Raw genomic sequence first — 16,685 nt, 5'->3', positions numbered from 1 at the left:
TTCAAATGTGTACGTGTGAATAAGTATTTATACATGCATATTTATCCATATAAACCAAAATTACAGAATTACAAAGAATTCATTCTTCACTTTACAAGGTTGTCCTTACACTAAGTCATAAAATTCAGAATACGTGGCACAGAAACCCAGCAAGGTCAAACCAGAAGCCCACAAAAACAGAATAAAATATGTTTCCATGTTTTACAGCTTTCAACCTTGATGTCATAGCTAGGGTTTCTGTTCCCACAATGACCAAAAGCAATGTGGAGAGGAAAGTTTATTTTACTTTCACTTCCACATCACAGTTCATCATCAAAGGAAGTCAGGACAGGAACTTAAACATGTCAGGAACCTGGAGGCAGGAGCTGTTGCAGAGGCCATGGAGAGGTGCTGCTTACTGCCTCGTTCCTCTTGGGCTTCCTCGACCTCAATTCTTATAGAACCCAGGACCACCAGCCCAGGAAACCTATGATGGGCTGAGCCCTCCCACATCAATCCCTAATTTAAAACATATCCTACGGGTCTGCCTACAGCCCAGTCTTATGGAGAAATTTTCTCAATTGAGGTTCCTTTCACGCAGATGATGACATAAAATTAGCCAGAACAAGATTATATAGATTATGGAGCAACTGTGCCATGTTCTGAATCCACTCACTTGATATTGGAATCATAGAAACTGATACAAAATCAAGAGGAAGGTAGAACAGTTGTAGGTCCAGCTATCGCTTCATTCCAAGGTAAGCAGCTGATTTACATTTTTATTTACATTCCAACCACTGCCATCCTCCTGATCCCCACTAACAGAGTCCATCCCCCTCTGCTCTAAGAGGGTGACCCCCCCTCCCAGATATCCCTCACCCTTGCTCATCAGTCTCTGCAGGATTAGGCACATCCTCTCCCACTGAGGCCAGACAAGGCAGCCATATTAGGAAACATATTCCATAGACAGGCAATAGTTTTAGGGACAACTCCTGCTCCAGTTGTTGGAGGATCCACATAGAGACTGACTGCACATCTGCTTCTTCTGTGCCAGGGACCTAGGTCCAGTCTATGTATGCTCTTTGGTTGGTAGCTCAGTCTCTGAGAGCTCCCAAGGGTCCAAGTTAGTTGACACTGTTGGTCTTCCTGTGGCGTTCCTATCCCCTTCAGGGCCTTCAATCCTTCCCGCAACTCTTCCATAAGAGTCCCCAACCTCCACCCAATGTTTGGCTGTGGCTATCTACATTTATTTCAGTCAGTTGCTGTATTGATCCTCTCAGAGGACAGCCATGCTAGGCTCCTGTCTGCAAGCTTACCAGAGTATCATTAATAGTGTAAGGGATTGGTGCTTGCCTATGGTGTTGGTCTCAAGTTGAGCTGGTTATTAGTTGGCCATTACTTGAGTCTCTGATCCATCTTTGCATTTCTTTTATACAGGATAAATTTTGTGTCAAAAGTATTGTGAGTGGGTTGTTGTCCTTATCTCTCCACTGGGGGTCTTGCCTGGCTACTGGAGGTGGCCTCTTCCATGTCCCCACTGTCTTCCCCTTTGTTCTCCATAGTCTCACCTCTTCTAAGAGCATGATGTATTTCTTTTTAGAGGGCTCCCACTTAAGTCAGAACCCCACCGAGCTTATTCTCACTTTCGGTTACCTCAAAAAAAACAAATTATTTGGGACATTACCCTCTCAGAGAAACATACAACGGTTGCTCGAGTTTCTGGGTAAAAGCGAACACACACTACAAAGTGCGGCTGCCCCCATCTGCACTCCAACTGGGGGCTGTCCTTTGAAGCTCACCTTCACCAGAAACACACTTGAAAGGGAATTTTAGAGAATGCAATTCACTATAGCCAAGATGACTCCTCACAAAGCCACCCTGGATACTAATAAAAACATTTTCTCTCTTTGGCGACAAAATAAACAGCTTATCATACAAATAGTGAGGGTAGTCCAGGAACACTCTCTCTACTGCCCTGTTCCCCAGCGACTGCTCTATCTGGCAAGCAACACCCCTACATCGCTAATTATCTCCCTTGTATACACAGAAAAACTTTCCTCCTCCACACGTCTGAACCAGATTGTGTACACCGTCAGAAGGGCTAGTTAGAGCTGTGACAAGGTTCTGAGAGAGAAGTGTGGTGCCAACACTTTCACCTCAGTTGTACCTTTATTCTGGGCAAAGTGTTCTTTTATTTTTCTTCCTTTGAATGCCATCCAGGTAGGTTCTGATTTCTTAGTGTCTCCCCACCCTCCCTTAGGCTTTGGCTTTGAAGAACAGGAAAAGCTTATTTTTAAAAGCATCATTTCCATGCTGTTTCTTCTAAATTATACAGCTTACAGGTTGCACACAGGAAGGCTAGAACTTGCCAAGGAATTTGTTTTACGTGTAGTCACAAAATAAATTCCCTAAATAGAGAGACTTCAGGTGTTTCTCAGTAACGCAGTCACTAGCAGAGAAAGTTAAAGATTAGTTTCTTCAAATTCAAAAACCTCAAATTTAATGAAACACATCTTATTAAATTTAATAAATGTATTTAAACACTATAAGTTCCTAGAATCCAGACTGATACAGTTTAACATGTGGTTCATTATTTCCCGAATGCTGAAGGTAATTTCAAAAGACCCACCAGCCAGCCTTCACTGGTGGTTCCCAGCTCTATACCAAAAGAGAATGGGATGCTGCAGCCAGGCCATGGCACCCTAGAGCACCAGCTCACAGTGATGGTCTTGCTGTTACTCCCACACAATTTAGTTTCTCTACTGCAACAGAGCCACTGCCTTGTTCTCATATCTTGGCTTCCCAACCTGCCATGATAATCTTCTAATTGGATCATTGCTTCAACTTTAATATCTAAAAAGATAGAATCGTCATGAGTTATCCACATGTTCTGAGTATAGACTGTAGTGTTTATTGCAGGTTTTTATGAATACATCTACCCCAAATAGCCATCATTATTACAACTTCTGCTCATCATTATTAACATTTTCTGCTCAAAAAAAGCAGCTGTATCCTATCCCACACTACTCACTCGCTGATACACTTCCTAAATACTGCACTTGCAAATCACTCTCACAGTGGCTGCCCGACTGTCTCAAGGGTCTCTGAATGAAACACACGGTAGAGATCCACTGGGGTTTAACGTTCTAGGATTTACCAGGTAGGACTATGAAATATTTGTCTGTGAAGATCATTAAAGTGTGACCTTTTCTCTTATATCTTGATTTAAAAATCATAAAGTCAATAGAATAAACTTTACAAAAGCCTAGTGCGTCTCTACAAACAAACCAGACACAGAGGCCCTAAAGCCCTTAACACTTTTTTTCTTTTTCTTTTTCTTTAATTTTCACTAAAATCCCATACCCCTTACCCCCCTCCCCCCATGCTCCACAATCTACCACTATCATTCCTGGTCTTGGCATTCCCCTATATTGGAAAATAAAGCCTTCACAGGACCAAGGGCCTCTCCTCCCATTGATGACTGACTAGGCCATCCTCTGCTACATACATAGCTAGAGCCACAAGTTTCACCATGTGTTTTCTTGGATTGGTGGTATAGTTACAAGGAGCTCTGGGGGTACTGGTTAGTTCATATTGATGTTCCTCCTATGGGGCTTCAGACCCCTTCAGCTGTCTGGGTACTTTCTCTGGCTCCTTCATTGTGGACTTTGTGCTCCGTCCAATGAACGACTGTGAGCATCCACTTCTGTATTTGCCAGGCACGGGCAAAGCCTCACAGGAAACAGCTATATAAGGCTATTACCAGCAGGCTCTTGTTGCCATATGCCTAGTGTCTGAGTTTGGTGGTTGTTTAGGGGATGGGTCCCCAAGTGGGGTAGTCTCTGGATGGTTATTCCTTCAGGCTCTGCTTGTCTCTGTAACTCCTTCCATGGGTATTTTGTTCTCCATTCTAAGAAGGATTGAAGTACTCACATGTTGGTCTTCCTTCTTCTTGAGTTTCATGTGTTTCGCAAATTGTATCTTGGTTATTCTAAGTTTCTGAGCTAATATCCACTTATCAGTGAGTGCATATCATGTGTGTTCTTGGTGATTGGGTGGTCTCACTCAGGATTATATCCTCCAGATCGATGTATTTGCCTAAGAATTTCATAAATTCATTGTTTTTTATTATCTGAGTAGTACTCCACTGTGTAAATGTACCACATTTTCTGTATCCATTCTTCTGTTGAGGGACATCTGGGTTCTTTTCAGCTTCTGGCTAGTATAAATAAGGCTGCTATGAGGATAGTGGAGCATGTGTCCTTATTACAAGTTGGAATATCTTTTGGGTATATGCCTAGGAGAGGTATTTCTGGGTCTTATAGTAGTACTATGTTCAATTTTGTGAAGAACCACCAAACTGATTTCCAGAGTGGTTGTACCAGTTTGCAATCCCACCAGCAATGGAGAAGTGTTCCTCTTTCTCCACTTCCTCACCAGCATCTGCTGTCACCTGAATTTTTGATCTTAGCCATTCTGACTGGTGTGAGGTGGAATCTCAGGGTTGTTTTGATTTGCAATTCCCTGATGAGTAAGGATGTTGAACATTTTTTCAGGTGCTTCTCAGCCATTCGGTATTCCTCAGTTGAGAATTCTTTGTTTAGCTATGTACCCCATTTTTTAATAGGGTTGTTTGATTTTCTGGAGTTCAGCTTCTTGAGTTCTTTGTATATATTGGATATTAGTCTCCTATCAGATTGGGGATTGGTAAAGATCCTTTCTCAATCTGTTGGTGGCCTTTTTGTCTTATTGACAGTATCTTTTGCCTTACAGAAGCTTTGCAATTTTATGAGGTTCCATTTGTCTGTCCTTGATCTTAAAGCACAAGCCATTGCTGTTCTGTTCAGTAATTTTCCCCCTGTGCACATATCTTCGAGGCTTTCCCACACTTTCTCCTCTATAAGTTTCAGAATCTCTGGTTTTTTGTGGAGTTCCTTGATCCACTTAGATTTGAGCTTTGTATAAGGAAATAGGAATGGATCAATTCAAAATTTTCTACATGATAACCACCAGTTGTGCCAGCACCATTTGTTGAAAATGCTGCCTTTTTTTCCCCCACTGAATGGTTTTAGCTCCTTTGTCAAAGAGCAAGTGACCATAGGTGTGGGTTTATTTCTGACTCTTCAATTCTATTCCATTGATCTACCTGTCTATCACTCTGCCAGTACCATGCAGTTTTTATCACAATTGCTCTGTAGTATAGCTTGCAGTCAGGGATGGTGATTCCACCGGAGATTCTTTTATTGTTGAGAGTAGTTTTTGCTATCTTAGGTTTTTTGTTATTCCAGATGAATTTGCAAATTGCTCTTTCTAAGTCAGTGAAGACTTGAGTTGGAATTTTGACCGGGATTGCATTGAATCTGTAGATTGCTTTTGGCAAGATAGCCATTTTGACTATATTAATCCTACCAATTCATGAGCATGGGAGATCTTTCCATCTTCTGAGACCTTCTCTGATTTTTTTCTTCAGAGACTTGAAGTTCTTACCATACAGATCTTTCACTTCCTTAGTAGAATCACACCAAGGTATTTTATATTATTTGTGACTATTGTGAAGGATGTTGTTTCCCTAATTTCTTTCCCATCCTGTTTATCCTTTGTGTAGAGAAAGGCCACTGATTTGTTTGAGTTAATTTTATATCCAGCTACTTCACCGAAGCTGTTTATCAGGTTTAGGAGTTCTCTGGTGGAATTTTTAGGATCACTTATATATACTATCATATCATCTGCAAAAAGTGATATTTTGACTTCATCTTTTCCAATTTGTATCCCCTTGATCTCCTTTTGTTGTCGAATTGCTCTGGCTAGGACTTTAAGTACTATATTGAATAGGTAGAGAGAAAGTAGGCAGCCTTGTCTAGACCCTGATTTTAGTCGGATTGCTTCCAGCTTCTCTCCATTTAGTTTGATGGTGGCTACTGGTTTGCTGTATATTGCTTTTATTATGTTTACATATGGGCCTTGAATTCCTGATCTTTCCATGACTTTTATCATGAAGGATTTTGTCAAATGCTTTCTCAGCATCTAACAAGGACTGTGAGGCTGTCTGTAGTGTTCCAAACCAAGTTATACCAGCACTGATCAGAAGGAACCTGAGCTCCTGGTCAGGCAGGGCTCTTGTGTCCTTGCTCCGGGTGTCATAGGCCCATCACAATTGGTTTGGAACAAGTGTTGTGTTCCACTCACCAGTGATCCTAAGATCCTTGGTGTGCTAGGGTGCCTCTGGTGTGGAGTGTCCTCTGAGGAGCATGGGATCGTCCACCAAGTTTGTGCCCAAGGTGGCCTGGAGCTGGCTCCCAGCCCTTAACTCTTTTTTGTTTGTTTGTTTGTTTGGTTGGTTGGTTGGTTTGGTTTGTTTTGTTGTTTTTTGGTTTTTTAAGACAGAGTTTCTCTGTATAGCCCTGGTTAACCTAGAACTCACTTTGTAGACCAGGATGTTCTCAAACTCAGAAATCCTCCTGCCTCTGCCTCCCGAGTGCTGGGATTAAAGACGTGTGCCAACTCTTAATGAAGCAATTGTGAATATTGATTGAATAGAATATAATTTATATTGTATAAGAGGCCCCTTGATTACCTTTTACTTTTTTTGAGGGAGAGATAAAGAAGTGTGTGTGTGTGTGTGTGTGTGTGTGTGTGTGTGTGTGTGTGTGTGTGAGTGTGCATGAGTGTGTGTGTGTGAGTGAGTGTGCGTGAGCGTGTGCGTGTGTGTGTGTGCGTGTGTGTGTGTGTGTGTGTGTGTGTGTGTGTGTGTGTGTTTTCTCTTTAGCTCAAGATGACCCTCAATTTCATAAGCGTGTTCCCTCAGTCCCACAAACAGCTAGATAACAAGTGCATACCTCTCTACCTTGCACTCTTGAACATTTTAAAACAGTTGGTGGTGGATTGAAGAAGAAATAGCCCCCATGTATATTTGGACACCCTGTCCCTGGTTGTAGCACTGTTTGGAGAGGTTATGGAACTTTTAGGACATGGAACCTTCTTGAGGAAATGTATCACTACGGATGAGTGTTGAGATTTTGTACCTCACCCTACTTTCAATTTGCTCTCTGCTCTATTTGAGTGGTTGTGATAAGATGTCTCATCTCCCTGTTTTGGCCACCTGCTACCATGTCACCCCCATCACTATGGACTTTCTTCTGGAACTGTATATGAAAGTCAACTCTTTCTCCTTATGGTACCTTTTATAATGGTATTTTTATCACAGCATAAAAAAATAATTGGGGAATACCGTTAAACCAGAAATTGTTCTAAGATTAAGGAATGCAATATGAACTTGCATATCTGTAGTATACCTACTTATACAACCACTTGTGAATGGTCCTTTTAGTTTTCATATCTGTCGCAGACTAACCCCGTTTTTGGGTCTCTGGTTGCATGTGGGTGAAGGATTCTGCGACAGTAGGTGAAAAACAGATGCAAAATGAGAGAGTCTGTTGAATTTGAATGTAATTTGTCAAATCAAGTGTCATACTTTTTATACAGAAGAAGATAGGGAAGTTAGGTGACACATCGTCAAGGTACAAATGATGTTACCGGATGCTTAATGACTCTTACACAAAACAGAGGAATGTAAACACAAAGACTGGCAGGAACTGGGCAATAAAACAACTGAGACAAAGTCAGCTCTATCTAAGGTCAGCTATAGTCTTAGAAGCCAGGTGTGAGGTCTTTACACTCCCAGGGCAAAGGCTTTCACACCCAAGTCCTGGTTCTAATTAGGGAGTTCAGTTCTAGGTAACCATCTCATGAATATTGCAATACTTTAAAACCACAGCCCAATCTACTTCCTAAACCATTGTAAATTCCTGTATATGTGAGTGGCTCGGCTTTTATTCTAAGTGATAGTGTGGGGGGAGTTTCTACTAAGTAATGTAGTCTGCCATACATAACTATAATAAGAATTCTAAACTTACGTTGCTAAGCTTGCCCTGAGATTTCTAACTCTATGTAGTAGATAGTAATGCCTGATTTCTTTCACTATCTCTCTTACAATACTAGCGGCAATTCTGAATGTCACTGAATAGGCAACATTCTTACTGAATTCCAAGCCCATGGTCACACAAGGACTACCTAGGGCATTGGTGAAGGCCAGGAAGCAAAGTTCAATTTTGCTTAGGTATTTGGCAAGTCATTGCTTGGAGGCACCTATAACAAAACAATACTGAAAGGAAGCACACAGATCCATTTGCAAGGACAAAATTGTAGCATACGTGCTATGGAATGCCACAGTTCCAGGAGACTAAGTTTCTATGAAACTCTTTGCCTCAGGACTACATCCAGGCTTTTGGCCTGTCATGTGCATCACTACTGGAGTGGATGTAGCACACATCCTAGAGTATGAAACAAGAAATAAGCAAATGATCACAGCTAATGATAGGAACTCACAGAAACGAGGGTGCTTCACTCTATCCTGAAATGATAGAAAATTGTAAGAGCCAAACGCCAGATGGCTCCTGAGGAAGACTGAGAATGAATTCAGCATGAGTCAGGGGAGAGAAACCCTACCAAGCAAGCAGGGAGCACACACACAGAATAACAGACCACATTGAGAGAATGAAGGGATTTCCATTTTGTTAGCATGTAGGCTGGATCAGGAAGCAGTAGTGTGCAAGCTTCCTAAAGAGGGTAAGGAGCACAGTTAGAAAACCTCTGAACTTCAAACAAAATGTATTTGGAAATCTATAAAAAAAAAAAAAAAAAACCATGATTGCAAAGGGAACAGAAAAGAAAATGTAACACGAGACATTTCTAACATTTCTGTCCCACCTGGGACAGCCTCTGAAGCCTAATTAGGTCTTAGGATGGAGGCAATAGTCCAGTGTCTCTGCTCAACCCAGACTCCTTCTGCCAATCTTGTTTTCTCCCCTTCTTTTCCACAGATGTTAATTTGCAGCTGGATCTTTGTCCAAGAGAAGTCAGCCTGTAACATGGGAATCAAGAGGGACAGGAAGCTACAAACCACAGAAATGAGTTAATATTAAAATCAAGATGAGGTAATCTATGTGCAGGTTGGTTCTTGGTTGAATGTCACAAAACTAGTCCAAATGGGCCACATCATGGATGTCATGTCTTGAGGAAAAAACAGTAAATTTCATTTATGCAAACATTCAGGATGCAATTGTCTAGAAGAGCACAGAAGAGTCAGGCTAGAATTTATTGTTCAGACTATAAGACTAGGAGCTAATGAATTAGCAGATTATAAAAACATGAGAAGCAATAAAGAAAACTGATATTATTGAATTTACAGACAGCAGCCTCAATTTCCAAGTGGTGGTGCTTCACTGTTCTCTTGGTGATGATCTTTTCTTTGATGTAAGCATCTCTGATGGATTGTAAAGTCACTAAAAGAAAAACCTCCATTTGCTCATCTTCCTACCTTTGGACACATAAAATAGTGTCGATGAAAATTAAGTGGCAGAGTTAGCATTCCAGTTCCAATGTTGCTTAGGGCCTTCAGTTCTGTCAAGTAGGATATGGGTAGTCTGAAGACTTTAGGGTCTGGGAAGTACTAAATATTCTGATACTTAGCTCATTTTAGATGGGTTTTGACTTTTTAAGATTTATTCATTTATTCATTCATTTATTTATTTATTACTATTTGTATGCTTGTGTGAGAAAAGAGAGCTTGATCATGGATTATACCATGTGTGCAGAGGTCAAAATACACTTTAGGAGTCAGTGCTCTCCTTGTACTTCGTGTCACAGTCCATCAGTTTCAGGTACAAGCACCTGTACATAACGTTATCAGATGATGGCAAGATTTGATGTAAAGGGTTGGTTTTTTTTTTTTTTCTTTTCCTTTATTCTACCCTGGTTCTTTAGAAAGTCTTCTTTTTGTTTGAAAAGGACTACTGTTGAACAGTAGTTTCAAGTGACTCTCTCAGTGACTTTTAAGAATCCTCATAGCCAGAAAAACCTCTCAGAGGATAAGCAACAGAGCCTAGTAGCAGCTTATGGAGTTCTCATTGTGTCCTTACTCATGCATTAAAACAAGTTGTGCCTCTTGTGCAGGTTATTTCTTTCTATTGGTAACCAGTCTTTTAAAAATCCTTCCAATCCCAAACTCACCTTAGATAACATTCTCTGAATGGCTGCCTTAGTAAAGTCATGCCAATTATGCTGTACTCATGTCCAAAACATCTTTGCAACTCTGGGGCTAGATATTATCTGAGTTAGAAGCAGTCTGCCCCAACCTCTCTGACAAGCATTATGCCAGTGCATTTGATGTCAAGGTTTCTTGTTTCCGTCAGGAGATTAACTGACTTATGTTAACCCCAGGGGCAACCTTTGGCTCTTATCCAAGAAGTCAACATTTCCCAGGTTGGACCCTGTCATATCAAGCCATCAACCATGTGCCTAATCCCACTATCATAGCAGAATTACAGAATGGAACTAACTTTTCCCAAGAAATTTTAGACATCATTTTTTAAAGTATTATCATCCAAAAAGCCATTTAAAAAACTAAACAGTGTTTAATGTTTTTAAGACAAATAGTATGCCTTATAGAAACATCACATTTCTTTTTACACATAATGAAAATTTGTGTATATACAATATCTTTAGGATTCATGATTTACAAAAAGCTAACCTCTTCTTCAGCTGGTGCAATGGCTCAGCTGGGTAAAACGTTTACTGTACAAAACTGTGGATCTTAGTTTGATCTCTGAAAAGTGTGAAGGTAGAAGAAAACTGTCTTCTTACTTCATCATGTGTATAATGGCTCTTGCACCCTTAAACGCAGGCATGCAGACACAAAGACACACCAGTAACAACAACATCAACAACAATAACAACAACAAAAATGATAACAATAATTTAAAGCTAACATAATCTAGAAAATCTTCCCTGATTTTTAGAAAATATTTTCCTGTTCCATCATTGATTACAACATTGTCCTTCAAGGTAATTTTTCTTTCTTGAGTGGGTCAACATGATTTCATTGCCACACAAAATATTCAAAATATTAAACAGTAGACTTCAGTACTAGAGACCTAGTTTGTTTGCAGCTACTCAGGAGAGGTGTAGCCTCCCCCAGCCTAGAAGCAGGCTGAGCCAGACCTTGACTTTGCTGCCACTAAGGAGATTACCTAGGGTGGAGCGTTCCTCTCAAGATCACTCTATTGTTCAGCCACTGCTACCTGCTAAGAGGCCTCTGAGCTATTCCAGAGACTACACCCTATCCTGCAGCTGGTTTCAGGCTCCAAGAATGAATTGGCTGGAATGGGCCCCCCCACCCCCTCCTTTATAAGCTCATTTGCCATTAAACATTTGAGCTTTGATCAGGAATCTTGACTTAGCTCCACTTTTCTCTCAACCACCTAGTTCCCCTCTCTTTTCAGCCCCGGCTTGCCTCCCAGGTGAAACCTGGTTCATGTGAGCCGAGGGTCGGCTTCCAACAGTCTGGCGCCCGAACAGGGAAATTGCCTGAAAAGGCAATTGTTTTCTTATGTGTTTTTGGTGTATAGCTCTGGCAGGACTCAAATTCAATATCCTCCTGCCTCAGCCTCCTGAGTGCTGGGATAATAGTGTGTACCAACACCCATGTCTGTTCAGAAATTCTTTAGCCATTCAGAAGAATTTGTATGAGTTAGCAAGTTTTAACTTTACCACTGCCTAATGGCTGATTGTGCACAAATCCACTCTAGTACATTTTCTCAGAAGCAACCTTACTCACATTAAAATACACTAATCCTTGTTTTAAGATCAGTAAAGAACCTTAAATAACTGAGTTGACCTTTTTTATGTTCCTTACAATATTTCCAATATTTGAAATTGGTTGGATAGGAACTCTGTCAGATAGCTCCAAAAACCAGCCAGTCAGCACGCCTGTAATTCCAGTACTTTGTTAGCTGAGATAGGAGAAGCACAAGTTTGAAGTCAGTCTGGGCTACACAATGAGATGCCGTCTCAAAAACAAGAGGAAATCTAAGCACATATTTGAGTAACAGTCTGTTCTCTGTAAGACGGTTCTTGTTCAGACAGCTATCACCTATGGGACAAATATTGATGCAGCCTCTGGACAACATTCAAGTAGATATGTGTGAGGATTCCCAAATACATTATCTGAACACTAACCCAGTATCTACTTTCCTTATAGCTTTGTTATTTGTTATAAGTTAAACAATGCTATTATAAATGTTTTCCATGTGTGCACAATAATGCATATACAACAGAAACTATTAATCTTGCATTTGCAACATGTTATATAACTAAGCTTCTTAATCAAGATTATATTGTCAGGTCTGTTTTCCACTGCATCAATGAAGCACAATGATAGCTTTGGTCATTTTGTGTACAAATCAAAGATTGTGTGGATTCCTCAGACATCATGTAGGATAAAACAGCATATCAGGACCGAGAAAAATAGCAGATACAAATGCTGAGCCCCCCACTTTTAAGAGTCTGTGTAACATAAGGAAACACGCATGGAAAGCTAAGCATCAACTGTGACTCAGTTGAACTTGTGTGAGCAACATTGGTAACAATGTTGAGATATTAAGACCAAGAGGAAAATGTTCTTATTTCATTGTGCCAAACATTTGCATGTCAGAAAATGTCCAAAGTATAAATTTTCTGTTTATTTTCATTTGTTCCACAGCTTAGGAGAGGCTATGGGGTAATCACAATGGTACTTAGTGGCTGGAGAAGCGCTGGTAGAAGTCCGAGACTGGCTGGGACAAAGGGGAAGAATATCTAGAAACCCATGCATGTCCCAGGCATTTGAAAGCTTTTGAAAAGACATGTGCTCAGCAAAGCTCAGTTTGCCAATCTGCAGAGATTGGACATGCATCTGCTTGGTGAGTTTCATCTCCTCTTTAGAGAAGTGACACTCCAAGAATTTGTGGGAGTGGGGCCTGAACCCAAAGTTCATCAAAATCCAGAAGGGCCTGGTTTTGGTCCTTCTACAAGGCCAGCACAGTTTCCATGGCATCCTAAATTTTACCACAGCCGTCTTCAGAAAGCATCTGCGTGTCTGGACAGTGCAGGCATGGGACTATTGTTGTGTCTTCAGTAGACATTGACTGCTTCCATGCTTCTCACTAGCCAACTCAGGAAACAAGTAGCCCACAGCAAAGCTACATGGCTCAGGAAAATGGTAAATGTAGAAGGCCCACAGGTACACCTTGCCTTAGGAAGTTGGCAGCAGCCTCTACCCAGTTGGCATACTCTGAGAAATCTGGGAAGCCATAGCAGGTTAGCAATATGTAACAAAGAGCAAAAGGAGGCTATCTGGTCCTGAAGACTGAGATTACAAGGAGACAATCTTGGAGGCCATGACAGGAGAGACTGGAAGAAGGTTTAAAGTTTAAAAGGAGAGAGTCCTGGGATATGTTCCATCCAAACACTGTTGAAGCAAAATGAGTGGGTTTAGAGGACTTCGTGCATGCTACTCAAAGTTAACTTTTAATAAATATGTTGCATTACCTCATGTATATGTTCTATAAACCAAACTGCTAAGTCCAAAGGTCAGTTCTGAATAAACATGTTATGATGATGCTTAATTACAGTTAATATGCTTTGACCCTCACACTTTACCAGCGGTTATACTAAGAGCTCAGATACTATATTTTTAGTACTGCTGACACATTCGTTCATTAGTGTTCTCAGTGTAACTGCTATTATTTACATCCCCACTTTAAAAAGAAAAAAATCTATAACTTGCTCAAAATCATTCAGAGAAAAAGAGAGAGAGAGAGAGAGAGAGAGAGAGAGAGAGAGAGAGAGAGAATGAATCCCATCTTAAAAGTGTTCCAATCCCAAATGGTATTGTCACTGCTACTACTGATGTCCAATGTGACTAAATGCAAAAATTTATAAAATTATAGGATATGGCTCCTACTCAAAACAGCAAGGAACCTATAATACGCCCATCAGCTTATAATGCTACTTTATGAGACTGTTATTGGGGCTTGCTAGAGGGCTTTATGGACTCAAAAACTGAAAGATGACTGCTGCAATTAGTCGTTCAGAATCAAAGCCAGGCTGGAAAGTCCTTCTTTGCATTGAATTTCAAATGTTCCACTTTGAATGAAACAGATGTTGAACTTTAGATTAGTTCAATCTCCCCTAGATTTATCCTGTGCACACAGTAAGATAACACTAACATGGGCACTTACGTTACTTTCTCTTTAGGGACACCTTTCCCCAGACCAGATTCATCTGCAATTTAAACAAGGTCTTTTCAAAGAAATAGGAGACTTTAGTTAAAAGCAGAAGAATTAGTTCAGTGGGTCTGAGCAATGGTCTCTCCAATATTCTGTCTATTCTAGGAGCATAAAGGGGCATGTCATATGAAATTCAAAAGATTAGAGATGTTCTGGAGACCATGACATTTCCTGTCATCTGTGAATTTAGATTAACCTTTCTTAAGGTCTGTATTTTAGGTTTTCATGATACAAAGTGCTACTAATACACCACCCTCTGAGTAAACTAGTGTAAGAAACACCTTGGATTTGTAGATTCAAGGGCTATCATCACAAATATCTATAGTATTACCTGACATGGTTCAGATGTCTTTCCTTCCTTCCTTCTCTCTTTCATTCTTTCTTTTTTTTTCTCATTTAGATTATATGCAATTCAACTAGCCCCACCCTAGAACACCTATTCTCTATTAAAGGGGTGTTAGCAACTGGTTACTAACTATATAAATATCAAGCTAACTAACACTAATATCAAATAACTAACACTTTTTCTAAGAATGGGCTGTTGAGTATAATTTTCCTTTTAAAATGTATCAGCTTTAAAGCCTGCTGGTGGTGTTGATTTGTAATTCTAGACCGCAGGAAGTAGAGGCAGTTAGACTGTTGTAAGTCCAAGGACAGGCTGATGTACAGGAAGTTCCAGGCTAGATAGGGCTCTATAGTGACCTGCTTCAACTGGCAAAACTCAAATACAGGATAAGCAAAAGAAGTTTAAGAAGTCAGAAGCTACAGAGTATGTTTTGTATAAAATGTAATATCCTTAAGATGACAGAGTACAATCTAAGATACATAACTGCTGGGATGTAGATGTCTGCTAAGAATGCATTCAAATCATGCAAATATATCACCTGAGCTATTTGAGGACTCCAAGTCACAAATTCTCTTTGTTTTATGATCTTTAATACCAAACAAAACCTTCAAATCAGTGTGAAAAATTGGAATATATTCCTATTCCAGGAACTGTGGACATCTGAAAATATTTTACTCAAAGTCCTGCTTGAAGATCTGCTGCCTTACGCTCTCAGATGTAGCTGGCTCAGGGTCCAAGAGGCTCAACTTGTTTCTGGAAAGGCTGGACAAGGGTTATTTTTGTTTTTGTTTTGGGAGATTGGAGAAACAGAACATTTGTTTTTCAAAAAACTACAGTAGCAAGAAGGTGTCTAAGTGCACTGTTCATTTTAGCACACCTGAGAACACCAATAGATTTTTTATGTGCATATGCACATTTAATGAAAGTTTAGAAAGTTTGACAATGAATCCTTAACTAGTGCTAATCTATTTTTACACAGTCATTTTATTACAGTCATTCTTTATGGCTCATAACTGAAACATATAAGCAATGCTACAAAACATTTGAAACAGCTCTGTAAAGAATTCATGTGTATAAAGAAGCAAAACTTACCAATGAGGAGAAAATTCTTTTTAAAAGTAAAATTCGTATTTTAATTTAATTTAATTTAATTTTTTTACTTATTCACTCTACATCCCACTCCCTGACTTGTATCCCAGGAATCCCCTCCCACAACCCCTCCCACATCACACTTCCTTTCTCCTTTGAGTGGGCAGGGTCCCCTCCTGAGTATATTCCCCTCACCTAGGTACTTCAAGTCTCCCTGAGGTTAGGAGCTTCGTCTCCCACTGAGGCCTGACAAGGCAGCCCACCTAGCCGAACATATCCCACAGACAGGCAACAGCTTTAGGAATAGCCCCTGTTTCAGTTGTTTAGGACTCACATGAAGACCAAGCTAAACATCTGCTATATATGAGCATAGAGGCCTAGGTCCAGCCCATCTATGTTCTTTTGTTGATGGCAGTCTCTGTAAGCCCGAAGGGTCCAGGTTAGCTGACTCTGTTGGTCTTCCTATGGAGTTATCTCCTTCAGGGCCAGCAATTCTTCCTCCTATTCTTCCATAAGAGTCCCCAAGCTCTGTCCACTGTTTGGCTGTGGGTATCTGCATCTCTCTCAGTCAGCTTCTGGATGGAGACTCTCAGAGGACTAAATGCTTCTGTCTGCAAGCATAACAGAGTATCATTAATGATGGTAGAAACAAATGCTTGCCTATAAGCAGATATGCATATCTTGTATGGTGTCTGTCAATTGGTGGCATAAAGTTTGACAGCAAATTTCTTTTTGTACTACACTGTATTAATATTTTCATTAATAACAGTCAACAAGACCATAGGAGCAAACATCAATACAACATAACTTCTTTTTATTTCAGTAATTAAAAGAAATAAAATAGGTCATTGATTTTTAATTTACATGCTGATTTTTTAAATGGCAAAATTATCTTTATAAACATGATTAGAAGATGCTCTGACATTTAAAGCTTCAGTAGTGTAACACTGTACTTTTAAGTAACTGAGTAGTTCTAGCTGCTCTGAAAAGATAATATGTTCATAATAGAGACTCATCAAACTGGACAGTAGTTTATCACTTACCACCCAGGGATCCTATACCTGCTCTGTTCATATCTAACACATGCTCTTACGCTGTGGTTCTAA

The 16,685-nt window shown here is 40.2% G+C and overlaps 1 long non-coding RNA gene across 1 annotated transcript in view; it reads right to left on the bottom strand.

The window, feature by feature from the left end:
• Nucleotides 1-15,382: 15,382 nt before the first annotated feature.
• The window catches only part of 2810049E08Rik (RIKEN cDNA 2810049E08 gene), a 37,503-nt gene continuing 36,200 nt past the window's right edge, over nt 15,383-16,685 (bottom strand). The window contains exon 3 of the long non-coding RNA NR_036594.1: nt 15,383-16,190. This is a non-coding gene — a long non-coding RNA (RIKEN cDNA 2810049E08 gene). The remainder of the gene's footprint in view (nt 16,191-16,685) is intronic.

The sequence above is a fragment of the Mus musculus genome, chromosome 13 (genome assembly GCF_000001635.26).
Source record: "Mus musculus strain C57BL/6J chromosome 13, GRCm38.p6 C57BL/6J".
Lineage (NCBI taxonomy): Eukaryota > Metazoa > Chordata > Mammalia > Rodentia > Muridae > Mus > Mus musculus.
This window is presented reverse-complemented; position numbering and strand designations above follow the sequence as displayed.